This window comes from Bubalus bubalis, chromosome 3 (genome assembly GCF_019923935.1).
Source record: "Bubalus bubalis isolate 160015118507 breed Murrah chromosome 3, NDDB_SH_1, whole genome shotgun sequence".
NCBI classification, from domain to species: domain Eukaryota; kingdom Metazoa; phylum Chordata; class Mammalia; order Artiodactyla; family Bovidae; genus Bubalus; species Bubalus bubalis.
Genome location: NC_059159.1, coordinates 57,911,186 through 57,930,052, shown reverse-complemented (window position 1 = coordinate 57,930,052; position 18,867 = coordinate 57,911,186). Strand labels below are relative to the sequence as shown.

General features: G+C 38.4%; 1 protein-coding gene across 5 annotated transcripts in view; it reads left to right on the top strand.

The window, feature by feature from the left end:
- STXBP4 (syntaxin binding protein 4) overlaps window positions 1-18,867 on the top strand; it is a 235,071-nt gene that overhangs the window by 11,871 nt on the left and 204,333 nt on the right. For 4 of the 5 annotated variants that reach the window (XM_044939655.2, XM_044939654.2, XM_044939657.2 and 1 more), the window contains exon 2: window positions 18,549-18,621. The exons of the other annotated variant lie outside the window; for it this stretch is intronic. The gene's annotated coding sequence lies outside the window, so the exon portion shown is untranslated. The remainder of the gene's footprint in view (window positions 1-18,548; window positions 18,622-18,867) is intronic. 5 annotated transcript variants of the gene reach the window in all.

Below are 18,867 nucleotides of genomic sequence, written 5' to 3'. Positions count from 1 at the left end.
GGATTGCATTGAATCTATAAATTGCTTTGGGTAGTATACTCATTTTCACTATATTGATTCTTCCAATCCATGAACACGGTATATTTCTCCATCTATTAGTGTCCTCTTTGATTTCTTTCACCAGTGTTTTATAGTTTTCTATATATAGGTCTTTAGTTTCTTTAGGTAGATATATTCCTAAGTATTTTATTCTTTCTGTTGCAATGGTGAATGGAATTGTTTCCTTAATTTCTCTTTCTGTTTTCTCATTATTAGTGTATAGGAATGCAAGGGATTTCTGTGTGTTGATTTTATATCCTGCAACTTTACTATAATCATTGATTAGTTCTAGTAATTTTCTGGTGGAGTCTTTAGGGTTTTCTATGTAGAGGATCATGTCATCTGCAAATAGTGAGAGTTTTACTTCTTCTTTTCCAATTTGGATTCCTTTTATTTCTTTTTCTGCTCTGATTGCTGTGGCCAAAACTTCCAAAACTATATTGAATAGTAATGGTGAAAGTGGGCACCCTTGTCTTATTCCTGACTTTAGAGGAAATGCTTTCAATTTTTCACCATTGAGGATAATGTTTGCTGTGGGTTTGTCATATATAGCTTTTATTATGTTGAGGTATGTTCCTTCTATTCCTGCTTTCTGGAGAGTTTTGATCATAAATGGATGTTGAATTTTGTCAAAGGCTTTCTCTGCATCTATTGAGATAATCATATGGTTTTTATTTTTCAATTTGTTAATGTGGTGTATTACATTGATTGATTTGCGGATACTGAAGAATCCTTGCATCCCTGGGATAAAGCCCACTTGGTCACGGTGTATGATCTTTTTAATGTGTTGTTGGATTCTGATTGCTAGAATTTTGTTAAGGATTTTTGCATCTATGTTCATCAGTGATATTGGCCTGTAGTTTTCTTTTTTTGTGGCATCTTTGTCCGGTTTTGGTATTAGGGTGATGGTGGCCTCATAGAATGAGTTTGGAAGTTTACATTCCTCTGCAATTTTCTGGAAGAGTTTGAGCAGGATAGGTGTTAGCTCCTCTCTAAATTTTTGGTAGAATTCAGCTGTGAAGCTATCTGGACCTGGGCTTTTGTTTGCTGGAAGATTTTTTATTAGTTTCAATTTCCGTGCTTGTGATGGGTCTGTTAAGATTTTCTATAGAAGATAATAGCAAATGAAGCAACTGACAAACAACTAATCTCAAAAATAGCAACTAATCTCAAAAATATAGGCAACTCCTATAGCTCAACTCCAGAAAAATAAATGACCCAATCAAAAAATGGGCCAAAGAACTAAATAGACATTTCTCCAGAGAAGACATACAGATGGCTAACAAACACATGAAAAGATGCTCAACATCACTCATTATCAGAGAAAAGCAAATCAAAACCACTATGAGGTACCATTTCACACCAGTCAGAACGGCTGCGATCCAAAAGTCTACAAGCAGTAAATGCTGGAGAGGGTGTGGAGAAAAGGGAACCCTCTTACACTGTTGGTGGGAATGCAAACTAGTACAGCCACTATGGAGAACAGTGTGGAGATTCCTTAAAAATCTGAAAATAGAACTGCCTTATGATCCAGCAATCCCACTGCTGGGCATACACACTGAGGAAACCAGAAGGGAAAGAGACACGTATACCCCAATGTTCATCGCAGCACTGTTTATAATAGCCAGGACATGGAAGCAACCTAGATGTCCATCAGCAGATGAATGGATAAGAAAGCAGTGGTACATATACACAATGGAGTATTACTCAGCCATTAAAAAGAACACATTTGAATCAGTTCTAATGAGGTGGATGAAACTGGAGCCTATTATACAGAGTGAAGTAAGCCAGAAAGAAAAACACCAATACAGTATACTAACACATATATATGGAATTTAGAAAGATGGTAACAGTAACCCTGTGTACGAGACAGCAAAAGAGACACTGATGTATAGAACAGTCTTATGGACTCTGTGGGAGAGGGAGAGGGTGGGAAGATTTGGGAGAATGAGATTGAAACATGTGTAATATCATGTATGAAACGAGTTGCCAGTCCAGGTTCGATGCACGATACTGGATGTTTGGGGCTGGTGCACTGGGACGACCCAGAGGGATGGTGTGGGGAGGGAGGAGGGTTCAGGATGGGGAGCACATGTATACCTGTGGCAGATTCGTTTTGATATTTGGCAAAACTAATACAGTGTTTGAGGTTTAAAAATAAAATAAAATTAAAAAAAAAAATTTCTGCTGTCAGTTGTACAAAGAACTGTCACAGTTTCTAAATGCTATTATTTCTTTGTGTGTGTGATTTTGTGTGTGTAATGACACATAATACTGAATCTATAGGTCTAACTTTACAACAAGGAATGTTTACATTTTTAATATTAGTTGAGTGAATTATGTGTGCTCACTTGCATCTGACTCTCTGTTGCCTCCTCAACTGTAGCTCACTGGGCTCCTCTTCCATGGAAATTTCCAGGCAAAGAATACTGCAGTGGGTTAATTTGTAGGGTCAAAAAATAACCTTTAAAGGTATAAGTGATCTTGTTATTCTATATATGAAGAAACTGGGGGGCAGAGTAGGTAGGTGGCTGCTCAAAGTCACATGCTCCTAGGCAGCAGAAATAGAATTTAAACTTGTGTGTCTTAACTTTTAGTCCAGTCTTTCTCCAATGCACTGCATTTCTAAACAGAATCAGTGGCAAGAAGAAGTCCACATTTCTTTTTAAAGAGACTGTTAATTTCAGACTGTTGGTATTATGAGTCTCTTTGACTAGTCATTTCTTTTGAAATTATAGCAGAAAAAGATATGTCTTATTTATTTGTGTGTGTGTACTGAGTCATGTCCAAATCTTTGTGACCCAAGGAACTGTAGCCCATGAGGCTCCTCTGCCCATGGCAAAGATTATCAGAGTGAGTTGCCATTTCCTCCTCCAGGGGATCTTCCTGACCCAGGGATTGAACCTGAATCTCTTGTATCTCCTGCATTGGCAGGTGGACTTTTTACCACTAGTGCCACTGGGAAAGCCCTTATTTATTCGTATTTATTTTTACTACTTGCCAAGTTGCTTACAACACAGTAATCATAAGACATTATTTAAAGGATATAGCCAATTTTCTTTAGCAAACACCAGATCTATGTTATTTCCTCTTTCAGCTTTAAAATTTGCTTGTATTTTAACAAATGTAAATAAAAGAATGACTTAAAAGGCGGATTCATGTTGATGTATGGCAAAACCAATACAATATTGTAAAGTAATTAGCCTCTAATTAAAATAAATAAATATAAATTTTAAAAAAATAAATAAAAACAAAAATAAGTAAAAAAAAAAAGGAAAATAACTTTAAAAAGGGATAACTAGAAGGAACCTATCTTGAATACCAAACCTAATAATTAATTTTTTAAATATTTTTTCTTTATTATCAAAATAATACAGCAAAATATATATCCTCATCGTTTAATATTCAGAAAATAATAATTTAAAGAAGAAAGTTAAAAATAGCTGATTTTAAAAAACTTATCAGTCATTATTATTTACATTTTAGTTATATTTTTCCATAACTGTGATTTTAAATGATGAAATTATTCTGTCCATTTTGTTTTTACACAGCTAATGTTTTTCACCTAATAGTGTATTGGGAACTTCTTTCCAAGTCAACAAACCAGAATGAATGGATCTGCATGATCATTTTTTATGAATATGTAGTATTCTTATATGTGGGTATATTCTAAATTATTTAACCAATTATAAGTTTTTACATTTTTAGGTGGTTTCTGATGTTTTGTCATTATTAACTAGTCTATGATGATATTCATGAGCTATTATATTTTTGCATGCTTTCTGGTTCGCCACTTGCCACCTATAGAGTTTTAAAGAGACTTTGTGTCTTGCTTTCATAGACAAACTCTGGATTTTCTACCATTACTAATAACCTGTTTCCCCAAATGCCCTCATTAAGATGTTTCTTCTTTCTCATTTTTCCTAATCCGTTTTTTCTTATTGTTCATAATTGTTCTTTAAATGTGCTAAATTTTTGCTTTTGAGGTATATTTTACAAGTACTAAAAGCCACACTTACCTAACTTTCTTAGATGTTTCTGACCTCAGACAAATCTTCTTCAGTTCAGTTCAGTTCAGTCGCTCAGTCGTGTATGACTCTTTGCAACCCCATGAATCGCAGCACGCCACCCTCCTTGTCCATTACCAACTCCCGGAGTTTACCCAAATTCATGTCCGAGTCAGTGATACCATCCAGCCATCTCATCCTCTGTTGTCCCCTTCTCATCCTGCCCCCAATCCCTCCCAGCATCAGGGTCTTTTCCAATGAGTCAACTCTTCGCATGAGGTGGTCAAAGTATTGGAGTTTCAGCCTCAGCATCAATCCTTCCAATAAACACCCAGGACTGATCTCCTTTAGGATGGAATGGTTGGATCTCCTTGCAGTCCAAGGGACTCTCAAGAGTCTTCTCCAACACCACAGTTTAAAAGCATCAATTCTTCGGCACTCAACTTTCTTCACAGTCCAACTCTCACATCCATACATGACTACTGGAAAAACCATAGCCTTGACTAGATGGACCTTTGTTGGCAAAGTAATGTCTCTGATTTTCAATATGCTATCTAGGTTGGTCATAACTTTCCTTCCAAGGAGCAAGTGTCTTTTAATTTCATGGCTGCAATCACCATCTGCAGTGATTTTGGAGCCCAAAAAAATAAAGTCTGACAGTGTTTCCACTGTTTCCCCATCTATTTGCCATGAAGTGATGAGACCAGGTGCCATGATCTTAGTTTTCTAAATGTTGACCCTCAAGCAAACTTTTTCACTCTCCTCTTTCACTTTCATCAAGAGACTTTTTAGTTCCTCTTCACTTTCTGCCATAAGGGTGGTGTCATCTGCATATCTGAGGTTATTGATATATCTCCCAGAAATCTTGATTGCAGCTTATGCTTCTTCCAGCCCAGCATTTCTCATGATGTACTCTGCAATCTTCTTCAGTTCAGTTCAGTTCAGTTGCTCAGTCGTGTCCGACTCTTCACTACCCCATGAATCACAGCATGCCAGGCCTCCCTGTCCATCACCAACTCCCAGCATTCACCCAGACTCACGTCCATCGAGTCAGTGATGCCATCCAGCTATCTCATCCTCTGTCGAACCCTTCTCTTCCTGCCCCCAGTCACTCCCAGCATCAGAGTCTTTTCCAATGAGTCAACTCTTCACATGAGGTGGCCAAAGTACTGGAGTTTCAGCTTCAGCATCGTTCCCTCCAAAGAAATCCCAGGGCTGATCTCCTTCAGAATGGACTGGTTGGATCTCCTTGCAGTCCAAGGAACTCTAAAGAGTCTTCTCCAGCACCACAGTTCAAAAGCATCAATTCTTTGGTGCTCAGCCTTTTTCACAGTCCAACTCTCACATCCATACATGACCACAGGAAAAACCATAGCCTTGACTAGACGGACCTTTGTTGGCAAAGTAATGTGTCTGCTTTTCAATATGCTATCTAGGTTGGTCATAACTTTCCTTCCAAGGAGTAAGTGTCTTTTGATTTCATGGCTGCAGTCACCGTCTGCAGTGATTTTGGAGCCCAAAAAAATAAAGTCTGACACTGTTCCCACTGTTTCCCCATCTATGTCCTATGAAGTGATGGGACCGGATGCCATGATCTTCATTTTCTGAATGTTGAGCTTTAAGCCAACTTTTTCACTCTCCACTTTCACTTTCATCAAGAGGCTTTTGAGTTCCTCTTCACTTTGTGCCATAAGGGTGGTGTCATCTGCATATCTGAGGCTATTGATATTTCTCTCGGCAATCTTGATTCCAGCTTGTGTTTCTTCCAGTCCAGCGTTTCTCATGATGTAGTCTGCATAGAAGTTAAATAAGCAAGGTGATAATATACAGCCTTGACGTACTCCTTTTCCTATTTGGAACCAGTCTGTTGTTCCATGTCCAGTTCTAACTGTTGCTTCCTGACCTGCATACAGATTTCTCAAGAGGCAGGTCAGGTGGTCTGGTATTCCCATCTCTTTCAGAATTTTCCACAGTTTATTGTGATCCACACAGTCAAAGGCTTTAGCATAGCCAATAAAGCAGAAATAGATGTTTTTCTGGAACTCTCTTGCTTTTTCCATGATCCAGCAGAAGTTGGCAATTTGATCTCTGGTTCCTCTGCCTTTTCTAAAACCAGCTTGAACATCAAGAAGTTCATGGTTCACGTATTGCTGAAGCCTGGCTTGGAGAATTTTGAGCATTACTTTCCTAGCATGTGAGATGAGTGCAATTGTGCAGTAGTGTGAGTATTCTTTGTCATTGCCTTTCTTTGGGATTGGAATGAAAACTGCCCTTTTCCAGTCCTGTGACCACTGCTGAGTTTTCCAAATTTGCTGGCATATTGAGTGCAGCACTTTCACAGCTTCATCTTTCAGAATTTGGAATAGCTCAACTGGAATTCCATCACCTCCACTTAGTTGAACATAAAATCAGAAATGCCCTATATGTCCTGTCTGGAATCTGGTTAATTAATGTAGTGTGTGAACCTGCAAGAACAATTTATGCCCTTGGAAAGGCTAACAATGAGTGCTCTTTCTTATGAAAAAGCCTCCTTCATCTCCTTTTTTTCTTAAGTCTGACTCCAAAAACATAAACATAAACTCTCACACTCAATAATCAACTAAAGATTCTCAATCACTTGATTGAAACAATCTGGTGAATCTTCAAAGACATTTAAATGTATGTCACCTCAGTAGCTTCTGATGAAACACCTTTCTCATGTGATTTTTAATTAATTATTTATTTATTTTTGTGGTTTTATTTTATTTGTTTATTTACTTATGGCTACATTGGGTCTTCATTGCTGTGTGTGGGCTTTCTGTAGTTACAGCCAGTGAGAGCTACTCTAGTTGAGGCGTTCAGGCTTCTCAGTGTGGTGCTTTCTCTTATTGCCTAGTGCAGGCTCTAGGTTGCAAGCACTTCAGGAGTTCTGGTGCACAGGTTTCGTTGCCGTCAGCACATGAGATCTTGGATCAGGGATTACACCTATGTCTTTTGCATTGGCAGGTGGATTCTTAACCACTGGACCACCAGTGCTTTTTAAAATAATGATGTTGATGGTAATGAAGTAGGAGGCAAAATAGTGGAGAGGGAAGAGATTGTTTGGTTTTGGATTCAGTATTAAGCCAATACATCGTTCCTCCACTGTTACTACATCTTGTCTTTTGTCTATTTCCTTTTGGTTATCTTTTCACTTTAGGGGAACAATTAAAAGACTTTAGGGTTCTTTGGCAATATTGCTTGTTACGAAATTTGAAGTAGGTATAAAAATTTATTGAGGTGGAGGAATTAGGTTCTTGCTCATAAAGCTCCTATGAGTCTATTCTAGAAGTGTTATTTTAGTCTTTGTAATGATAAATCAGTAAGTCTTTTTTTCTTTAATTATAGTACCATGCTATACTTTATTTTTTGAGTATATTCTTTTTTTTAAATTGGAGAATGATTCCTTTACAATATTTTATTGGTTTCTGCCATACAACAATGCAAGACTTCTAATTAATTAGTTGTCTCTAAGTTGTATGTGTACATGTATTGAAGTGCTAAATAAGGTGCACTTGGATATAAATCCACATATTGCAGTTACATAGTTTTCAACTAAAATCTAACATATTAATTATGCCTGTTATTCCTTCAACTGGTTTATTAGTAACATTAACAAAAAGACATTTGGTAATTTCCTAGTTGTCCAGTGGTTAGGACTCCATTCTTTCACTGCCATGGGTGAGGGTTCAATTTTTGGTCAAGCTGTGAGGAAAAGCCAAAAGTTAAAAATAAAATAAAGACATTAAATCACGTGGTAGAATTTGGGGTGAAATAAATTGTTTTCTAAAAGGTACTTTTCTAGGTATTCCAAAACCAGTTTTTTACCTTTACAAAATAATAGGTGTTTTAAAAGGCATTAAATGAATATCAAAAATGACTAAGAATTAAATAAATCAGAAATAGGCTTCCCAGATGGCCACAGTCGTGAAGAATTGGCTTCCCAGGTGATGCTAGTGGTAAAGAACCTGCCTGTCAATGCAGGAGACTTAAGAGACATGGGTTCAATCCCTGGTTCATTCCAGTGTTCTTGCCTGGAGAATCCTGTGGACAGAGGAGCCTGGTGGACAGTCCATGTGGTCACAGAGAGTAGGACACAACTGAAGCGACTTAGCATGCACAAATTGAAGATGTAATTGAATTGGGTTGGGAAGATCCCCTGGAGTAGGGCATGGCAATCTACTCCAGTATTCTTGCCTGGAGAATCCCCTGGAAAGAGGAGCCTATCAGGCTACACTGGGTCCATAGTGTCACAACAAGTCAGATATGACTGAAGCAACATAGCAGCACACATATGAAAATAAGTTTAAAACACTGCAGAAGGTCACAAAAGAAGACTTGAACAAAAGGAAGTGTATACCAAGTTTTTTAACAGGAAAATTCAACATCAAAAAGGTAGATACAAATACTTCTTCAGTCAGTTCATGAATTTAACATGCATGAGTGTATGCTAAGTTGCTTCAGTCATGTCCAACTCTTTGTGACCCTTTAGACTGTAATTCACCAGGCTCCTTTGTCCATGGGATTCTGCAGGCAAGATTACTGGAGGGAGTTGCCGTGCCCTCCTCCAGGGGGTGTTCCCAATTGAGGGACAGAACCCACATCTCTTAATGTCTCCTGCATTGCCAGGCAAATTCTTTACCCCTAACGTGATTCCCCAACAATTAGCATTAAAAAAAAAAAAAGATAAGGAGATTTAGATGTTAATGTATAAAAATCACCAAAAATAGCCAGGGAGGCTTGATTGAAAAAGAGCAGTAAGGAGGGATTGGTCTTACCAGACATAAAAATATAATCTCTATCATTAAGATAAAATAGCATGGTATGTGAATATGTAGACTAACAAATGGGCCAGAATAAAAAGTCAGTTGTAGACCTAAATACTTATGAGATTTGATGTATGATAAAGGTTGCAAGTGGGCCTTAGAAAGCATCACTATGAACAAAGCTAGTGGAACTGATGGAATTACAGTTGAGCTATTTCAAATCCTGAAAGATAATGCTGTGAAAGTGCTGCACTCAATATGCCCGCAAATTTGAAAAACTCAGCAGTGGCCACAGGACTGGAAAAGATCAGTTTTCATTCCAATCCCAAAGAAAGGCAATGCCAAAGAATGCTCAAACTACAGCACAATTGCACTCATCTCATATACTAGTAAAGTAATGCTCAAAATTCTCCAAGTCAGGCTCCAGCAATACATGAACCGTGAACTTCCAGATGTTCAAGCTGGTTTTAGAAAAGGCAGAGGAACCAGAGATCAAATTGCCAACTTCCGCTGGATCATGGAAAAAGCAAGAGAGTTCCAGATAAACATCTATTTCTGCTTTATTGACTATGCTAAAGCCTTTGACTGTGTGGATCACAATAAACTGTGGAAAATTCTGAAAGAGATGGGAATACCTGACCACCTGGCCTGCCTCTTGAGAAATCTGTATGCAGGTCAGGAAGCAACAGTTAGAACTGGACATGGAACAACAGACTGGTTCCAAATAGGAAAAGGAGTACGTCAAGGCTGTATATTGTCACCCTGCTTATTTAACTTATATGCAGAGTACATCATGAGAAACGCTGGACTGGAAGAAACACAAGCTGGAATCAAGATTGCCGAGAGAAATATCAATAGCCTCAGATATGCAGATGACACCACCCTTATGGCACAAAGTGAAGAGGAACTCAAAAGCCTCTTGAAAGTGAAAGAGAAGAGTGAAAAAGTTGGCTTAAAACTCAACATTCAGAAAACGAAGATCATGGCATCTGGTCCCATCCCTTCATAGGAAATAGATGGGAAAACAGTGGAAACACTGTCAGACTTTATTATTTTCGGCTCCAAAATCACTGCAGATGGTGACTGCAGCCATTTAATTAAAAGACGCTTACTCCTTGGAAGAAAAGTTATGACCAACCTAGATAGCATATTGAAAAGCAGAGACATTACTTTGCCAACAAAGGTCTGTGTAGTCAAGGCTATGGTTTTTCCAGTAGTCATGTATGGATGTGAGAGTTGGACTGTGAAGAAGGCTGAGCGCCGAAGAATTGATGCTTTTGAACTGTGGTGTTGGAGAAGACTGTTGAGAGTCTCTTGGACTGCAAGGAGATCCAACCAGTCCATTCTGAAGGAGATCAGCCCTGGGATCTCTTTGGAAGAAATGATGCTAAAGCTGAAACTTCAGTACTTTGGCCACCTCATGCAAAGAGTTGACTCATTGGAAAAGACTCTGATGCTGGGAGGGATTGGGGGCAGGAAGAGAAGGGGACGACAGAGGATGAGATAGCTGGATGGCATCACTGACTCGATGGATGTGAGTCTGGGTGAACTTTGGGAGTTGGTAATGGACAGGGAGACCTGGCATGCTGCGATTCATGGGGTCACAAAGAGTTGGACACGACTGAGTGTCTGAACTGAACTGAAAGTTTGCATCTCAAATCATTGGGTAAACAATAGTTTATTTAATAAATGTGCTTGCGACAACTGAGTGATCTTTGGGGGAAAGAAAAGTTGGATCTCTCTCTTATTCTGTGGACTAGATGGATTCCAAATGGGTGAACGATTTTAGAATGAAACTATAAAAAGTACTGAAAGAAAATGTGAGGGTTTTTTTGTGACTTTGGAGTGGGGAAGGACTTACATTTGACTTAAACCGAAAATCATAAAAGAAAAGATAAATTTAGCCACAAACTTTTGCCTAAACAAAAAAAAAACCCTGTAACTATGAATGAAATAACCTCAGATATGCAGATGACACCACCCAAATGGCGGAAAGTGAAGAAGAACTAAAGAGCCTCTTGATGAAAGTGAAAGAGGAGAGTGAAAAAGTTGGCTTAAAACTCAGCATTCAGAAAACAAAGATCATGGCATCCGGTCCCATCACTTCATGGGAAATAGATGGGAAAACAGTGGAAACAGTGAAAGACTTTATTTTGGGGGGCTCCAAAATCACTGCAGATGATGATTGCAGCCATGAAATTAAAAGATGCTTGCTCCTTGGAGGAAAAGCTATGACTAACCTAGGCAGCATATTAAAAAGCAGAGACATTACTTTGCCTACAAAAGTCTGTCTGGTCAAAGCTATGGTATTTCCAGTAGTCATGTATGGATGTGAGATTTGGACTATAACGAAAGCTGAGCACTGAAGAATTGATGCTTTTGAACTGTGATGTTGGAGAAGACTCTTGAGAGTCCCTTGGACTACAGGAGATCAAATCAGTCTATCCTAAAGGAAATCAGTCCTGAATATTCATTGGAAGTATTGATGCTGAAGCTGAAACTCCAATACTTTGGCCACCTGATGTGAAGAGCTGACTCGTTGGAAAAGACCCTGATGCTGGAAAGATTGAAAGTGGGAGGAGAAGGGAATGACCGAGGATGAGATGGTTGGATGACATCACAAACTCAATGAACATGAGTGTGAATAAGCTCCCTAGTTGGTGATACAGGGAAGCCTGGCATGCTGCAGTGCATGGGGTTGCAGAGGCACAAATGACTAAGTGACTGAACTGAACTGAACTAAACTGAAGAACAAAAGGAGGAAGATATGCTTGCAGTTCTTAGTGCATACACAGGAATAATCTCCCTAGAATTTAAGAACTAGAAACTCGACAAAGAAAAGCTAACAATGAATAAAAAAAACTGGCAAAAGGAATGCACAGTTTACATAAAAAATTCTGAAACCATAAAGAAATGCTCAGCCTCACTCAGGCTACATTAAGAAACCATTTTCATCAATATAACTGTCAAATCCAAGATATATAGTATATCATATTGGTGAGAATTTGCAGTAACAGGCAACTGCTGTTGATGGAGTGGTAATTAGTACAATTCTGATATAGGGTAGTTTGGCATTTTCTGTCAGATTAGCAGGTGTATAAATTGATTTTTCTAAATTTATCTTACAAATATATTTGTACAGGTGTAATATGACCTATATATAAAGATTTTATTATAGCATGTTTATAATAGCAAAAAATTTCAAGCAATCTAAATATCTATCAGAAGGGAATAAATAAATACAGTCATACATAAAGTAGAATACCATACAATTGTTAAAAACAGTTAGTATGCCATGTAAAATATATGAAAAGAATTCCAAGTTATATATTAAGTTAAAAAAAGAAACAGGTTGTATAGTAGTGCATATAGTATGCAAGGCTAACACACACTCGACAGGACCTGTCCGCATCAAGAGTCTGTATGACCTGTAGCCTCTGGGATTTTACAGTGCACAGCCTGAACAGCTGGATGTTTTGTGCCTGATTGTAGCTACTTTCTGTGTCAAAACGAAAGTTAAGGATTCAGAATATTTATTCATCCTTGTTTATTGTATTTAAAAGAACTAAAAGGATTCATAAGAAACTGAAATAGTGGATACCTAACTGCTTAGAGATGGTGTGCAGGTGAATAGGATGGCTGTATACATGCATGTGTGCATGCGGAGTCACTTCAGTCATGACCAGCTCTTTGCGACCTCATGGACTGTAGCCAACTGGGCTCCACAGTCCATGGGATTCTCCAGGCAAGAATACTGGAATGGGTTACCATGCCCTCCTCCAGAGGATCTTCTCGACCAGGGGACTGAATCCACATCTTAGGTCTCCTCCTTTGGCAGGTGAGTTCTTTACCACTAGTGCCACCTGGGAAGCCCGTATATTTAGATACATATGGCCTGGATAATTCCATCGGCAGAGGAGACTGGTAGATTACAATCCATGGGGCTGCAAAGAGACACAACTGAGATTAAACATATGTACACACACGCATACACACACACACACACACACACACACACACACACGCACGCACACATATTTCCCCACTGCAATGTATTTACTTATTTAAATTTTAAAAATAAAAATATTTCATTATGATAATTTAATCAAGTTAACATTTAGCATAATATCTGTTAGATGTGTTTATCCCTTTGCCATTTGTTTTCTTTATTTTTGGTCTAGTAAAAAGAACTAGTTTTAGCAAGTAATGAATGTCACATCTCTGAGAATATAAATTATTAAATCTATTATTCAAACATGCATGGTAGGCAGATTTTTATCTGATGAGATTTTTAATTATATGGAATAAAACTTTTAATGCAGTTGTGGGAGTTATATATCAAAGTAAAACTCTTAATTTTTTTTCCAAAATAGATCCATCTTCTATTTTTCTCCAGCATTTCACTTTCTCTGTTTTTGCTGACCTAACCTTTTTCGGTTATGAGTCACCAAACAAGAAAAACAAAATATTTTCTTTCAAAATATTATTGAAAGAATAGTGTTTTCTTTCTGTGTCATTCATTAATGCTGTGAAGTTGGGGTGCTGGGGTGGAGATGTAACATTACACGAACCCCTATCAATTGAAGGCCTGCTTGCTTGTGTAAAGGACAGAACAGGAGGCAAGCAAAGCAGAGGGAAAGAAAAGGCATTTTAGGATTTTTAAGAATATGACAATGGATACCTTTTCATGTGGAGGCAAAAACAAAAAAAAAGGCCTGCTCTTTGGATAGATAAGATTAAACCAATTTCATTATTATAAAGAAGTTTAATTTAGGTTGGTGCAAATGTAATTGCAGTTTTTTCATTGTTGAAATTTGTCATTTGATATTGGAATACATGAAGGACAAGCTGGAATCAAGATTGCTGGGAGAAATATCATTAAGCTCATAAATGCAGATAATACCACTCTAATGACAGGAAATGAAAAGGAACTAAAAACCCTCTTGATGAAAGTGAAAGAGGAGAGTGAAAAAGATGACTTAAAACTTAATATTCAAAAAACAAAAATCATGGCATCTGGTCCCATCACTTCATGGCAAATAGACAGGAAAAAATGAAAACAGTGACAGACTTTGTTTTCTTAGGCTCCGAAATCACTGTGGATGGTGACTGCAGCCTTGAAATTAAAAGACACTTTCCTCCTTGGGAGAAAAGTTTTTCTTTTCTCGGACAAACCTAGACAGTGTATGAAAAAGTAGACATCACTTTACCAACAAAGGTCCATCTAGTCAAAGCTATGGTTTTTCCAGTAGTCATGTACGAAATGTGAGAGTTGGATCATAAAGAAGGTTGAGTGCTGAAGAATTGATGCTTTTGTATTTTGGTGTTGGAGAAGACTCTTGAGAGTCCCTTAGACTGCAAGGAGATCCAACCAGTCAATCCTAAAGGAAATCAGTCCCGAATATTCATTGGAAGAACTGATGCTGAAGCTGAAGCTCCAATACTTTGGCCACCTGATGCGAAGAGCCAACTCATTGGAAAAAAAATCCCTGATTCTAGGAAAGATTGAGGGCAGGAGGAGGAGGGAGCGACAGAGGAGGAAATGGTTGGATGGGATCATCGACTCAGAGGACATGAGTTTGAGCAAACTCTGGGAGATGGTGAAGGACAGGGAAGCCCGGTATGCTCTAGTTCATGGGGTTACAAAGAGTCAGACATGACTGAGCTACTGAACAACAACAAATTGTAATACATTCTTAAGTAAATGTGGTTATATCATTTTAATACACATTTCTTGCTTTATATTTTTTTGCTAGTGACTTAATTTCTTGCTATTTATTTTATATTTATTTTAGAGTACGGAAATGATGTTGGACAAAAGGAAATATGAGCAGTTTTCTTACTCAATTTTATAAATGTGTCATAAGGCAGCAGCTCCAACTCACAACATCAACAACACATTTGGCCCAGGAACTGCTGACAGAAGTACAGTGCAGTGGTGGTTCAAGAAGTTTTGCAAAGAAGACAAGAACTTTGAAGATGAGGAGCATAGTGGCTGGCCATTGAAAGTTAGCAGTGACCAACTGAGAGTCATCGTTGAAGCTGATCCTCTTACAGCTACACAAGAAATTGTCAAAGAACTCAACATTGACCATTCTAAGGTCGTTGTTGAAACAAATCCATTTGAGGCAAATTGGAAAGGTGAAAAGACTCGATAAGTAGGTGCCTCAGTGAGCTGACTGCAAATCAAAAAACTTGTCATTTTGAACTGTCATCTTCCTTTTCTCTGTGCAACTACAATGAACCGTTTTCCAATGGGATTGTGACGTGTAACAAAAAGTGAATAGTATACAACAGCCGGCAGTGACCAGCTCAGTGGACGGACCGAGAAGCTCTAAAGCACTTTCCAAAACCAGACTTGCACCAAACAAAGGTCAGGGCCACAGTTTGTTGGTCTGCTGCCTGTCTGATCCACTACAGCTTTCTGAATTCCCATAAAACCATTACATCTGAGATGTAAGGTCAGCAAATTGACGAAATGCACCAAAAACTGCAAGGCCTGCAGCAGCTTTGATCTATAGAAAGGGCCCAATTCTGCACAACACTAGCCAACCACGAATTTCACAACCAACACGTCAAAAGTTGAACGAATTGGACTATAAAATTTTGCCTCATCTACCATATTCACCTGACGTCTCACCAACTGATCACCACTTCTTCAAGCATCTGAATGTTTTGCAGGCAAAACGTTTCCACAACCAGCAGGATGCAGAAAATGCTTTCCAAGAGTTTATTGAATCCCACAGCATGAATTTTTAAACTACAGAAATAAACAAACTTGTTTCTCATTGGCAAAATGGGTTGATTGTAATGGTTCCTGTTTTGATTAATAAAATATGTGTTTGAGCCTAGTTATAATGATTTGAAATTCACAGTCCAAAATCGCAATTAGTTTTGTACCAACCTAACATCATTTTCATAAAAGAGAAACAGCATATTACTACATTAACTAACACTCTTTTCCTGCTTTGTTGGAGGATGACATTTTTCCACATTAATTAGTTTTCCAGCATGCTATAGTGAAAAAAGCCTGCGTTTGAAGCCAGGTAGAACTGGATTCAAATTCTGCTTTACAGCTATTTAGCATTGTGGTCATAGACAAGTCACATAGTTTCTCCATTAACTGATTTTTTTTTTTTAATGTAAAATGGGTGCTTATTGCCCATCTTCTGGTGCTCCTCAGAGGGTAAAATGCTCTAGTAGCATGCCTGGCTGTATTGATGTTGCATGATGACTCCTCCATGTCCCCAGCACCCAGTGTATAACACTGGCAGAGCACTCAGCACCCTCCTGATGTCTGTTCATTTGATTATCTCTAGGGATAGACTCTTTGCTTTTTTTTTTTTTACCTCCAGCACTTAAGACAATGTCAGGTACATTAGGTGAATGAAATAATTTAAAAACCGAAATTCTGTTTTAATACTTTAAAGTGGTAAAAAGTCTAAGTGACGCTATGTGGAATCTATTATAGAATTTAACAATGACACATCCATTATGCTGATGCTGGGAGGGATTGGGGGCAGGAGGAGATGGGTACGACAGAGGATGAGATGGCTGGATGGCATCACTGACTCAATGGACGTGAGTCTGAGTGAACTCCGGGAGTTGGTGATGGACAGGGAGGCCTGGCGTGCTACGATTCATGGGGTCGCAGAGAGTTGGACACGACTGAGCAACTGAACTGAACTGAACTGATGATATTCCATGATCCAGGGACCCAGTGCCCTGTTAAGATAAATCACTACCAGATCTTACTTGCTTTGGTAACACTGAAGAGGGCTCAGTTTTTTACATCTCCCTTAATCCTCCTGGCAACCCTTTGAGTCCTTACCTTAATATGAAGCGATGCCAGGAAGTTAGGTAACTTTCTAAGACTGTATGGCTACCATATAGCAGTATTGCCATTTGAACTCAGCTTTTTTTTTTTTTTTTTAACTTAAATCTAATGTATTTTCCATGGTATTAACTAAGATAAATACATTTGAAATACTTAGCACAGTGTGTGACGCATGATACCAAATGGTAGTTGCTACTATTATTGTAATACCAAAACTTCATCACTGAAGGGTTGGGAATCTTCTCCAAACATGTATTAATAAAGCAGTCTCCAATGTGTTTAAAGAAACTTACTTTTAGAATTGAACTCTCTAATACAGCTGCCTTAGTCTTGTGGACTGATGTAACAGCTTTTGACTCTGGGTCGTTACTCTGTCAAGGCCTAGGATTTTAAGCTCTTCCCTCAAGTTCCCCCCACTTCCTCCGTCCATGGGATACTGAGTAAACTTCCTGCTTCCTGGCCATTGGACTCTTGCTGCAGACAGCAGTGTTGCTTGGGGGCTTCCCTTTCCTGCCGCTGTTGATGCGCATGCTCCCAGTTTCCGTTGCTTGCTACCACAGGCGCTGTGAAAGTTGAAGCAGATTTTTAACACCCAGGCCAGTGATACAACTCTGTGTTAGGATCCCAGAAGGTAGTTGGTGCTTTTTTCAGAGTCTGTTTAATTTATTGATGAAAGAATCTAGGGTTTCTTTCACCTAAATAGTTGGAGAAGAGATTTTAATTCTCTGCCTCAGTTTCTCTCTGCTTAGAACTATGGTCCTGAGCCCTCAGCCTCTGTGGGATTCTGTAAGATAGGTTGATCTACAGCTCTAGCTGTTTTTGAGGTCAGAATTTTGCCATGAATCAGATATGGTGTGCTGAGTTAGTGGTTGCCCTTGGGCTTCTTAGAGGTGTAGCATGCCTGGGCTTCTTAGAGGTGTAAATGCCACCTCTGTTTACCCCAGTACACCCTACAGATATTACCATTTTCTTTATGTGTGCTCAAACTTAAAAGTGTTACAAAGCCTTTCCCTAGCTTTCTGCTTCTTCAGTCCTCTTTTTACCAATTATCATCCTACTGTCTATTTTTTGTCTTCCAGAAATTTATTGAAATTTTTCATCTCATGGCTTTTCTTTCATTTTTTTCTTTAACATTATGAGTTTATACAGTTTGTAATCCTTTACTCTTGTATTAGTGGGCGCTTAGAGGGAAAGAAGACACATGCCAAAGTCACGCTGACGTTCTTAACTGAAAATCAGATTTTTTAAAAAATTTAACTTTACTAAGGTATTATTGATTTATAACAGATCGCACATATTTCTACTGAGACAGTTTGGTACATTGTGACATGTGTATTAAAACCATCACTACTACCTACTGTACCTATGAAGAAACCGACACTTGGAGGAGCCTAGAAGCTCAGATTGGAACCCAGGCTTGTCTGATGTCAAGTTCCATGCTGTGGGCTCTGAAGTCTGAGTTCTATCTGGGAAAACAACAACTGACTATTTCTCATTTGCATAGGGAAAGAACGCAATCTCTGAATCTAGCTGCTGCTGCTAAGTCACGTCAGTTGTGTCAGACTCTGTGCGACCCTATGGACAGCAGCCCATCAGGCTCCTCTGTCCACGGGATTCTCTAGGCAAGAATACTGGAGTGGGTTGCCATTTCCTTCTCCACTGAATGTAACTACTCATTTCTTTAATAAGAGGGTTGTGCTAAATGATCCTGACGTCTTTTTCAACTTCAAGTTTTTGTACTTCATGTGTGTTTCCTATGCAGAAGTGGTAAATCTCTGTTCAAATACAGTTTTTTCAATTAAATGAAACTGTACTATTCTCTGTAATTTTCAAGTGGAGTTATATAAGACATTAAGAATAGTATTTTTTTTCTTTTTATAGGAAAGCATTTAAGAAGCTCTTGGAGTAATATGAGTCAGAGTAATGTCTGCAGGAAGTCCCTCAAGATAGTTAGGTGAGACAATATGAATTTTTTCAGACTGTATTGTATAATTATTTTGCAGACAATCTGACTATAAAATTCCTAGCTTTGTGCTCATAAGAGACGTTCTGCTCAGTCTTTTATTATTATGTGGTTTTTAAGCTTAGTAATGGTGGAAGCTACAATAGTTACCTAATACTTAAAAACTGTGTTCTTCACTTCTGCTAGAAAATACAGATTTTTATATAATGATATAGATATAGTCCTATAACTCCATCT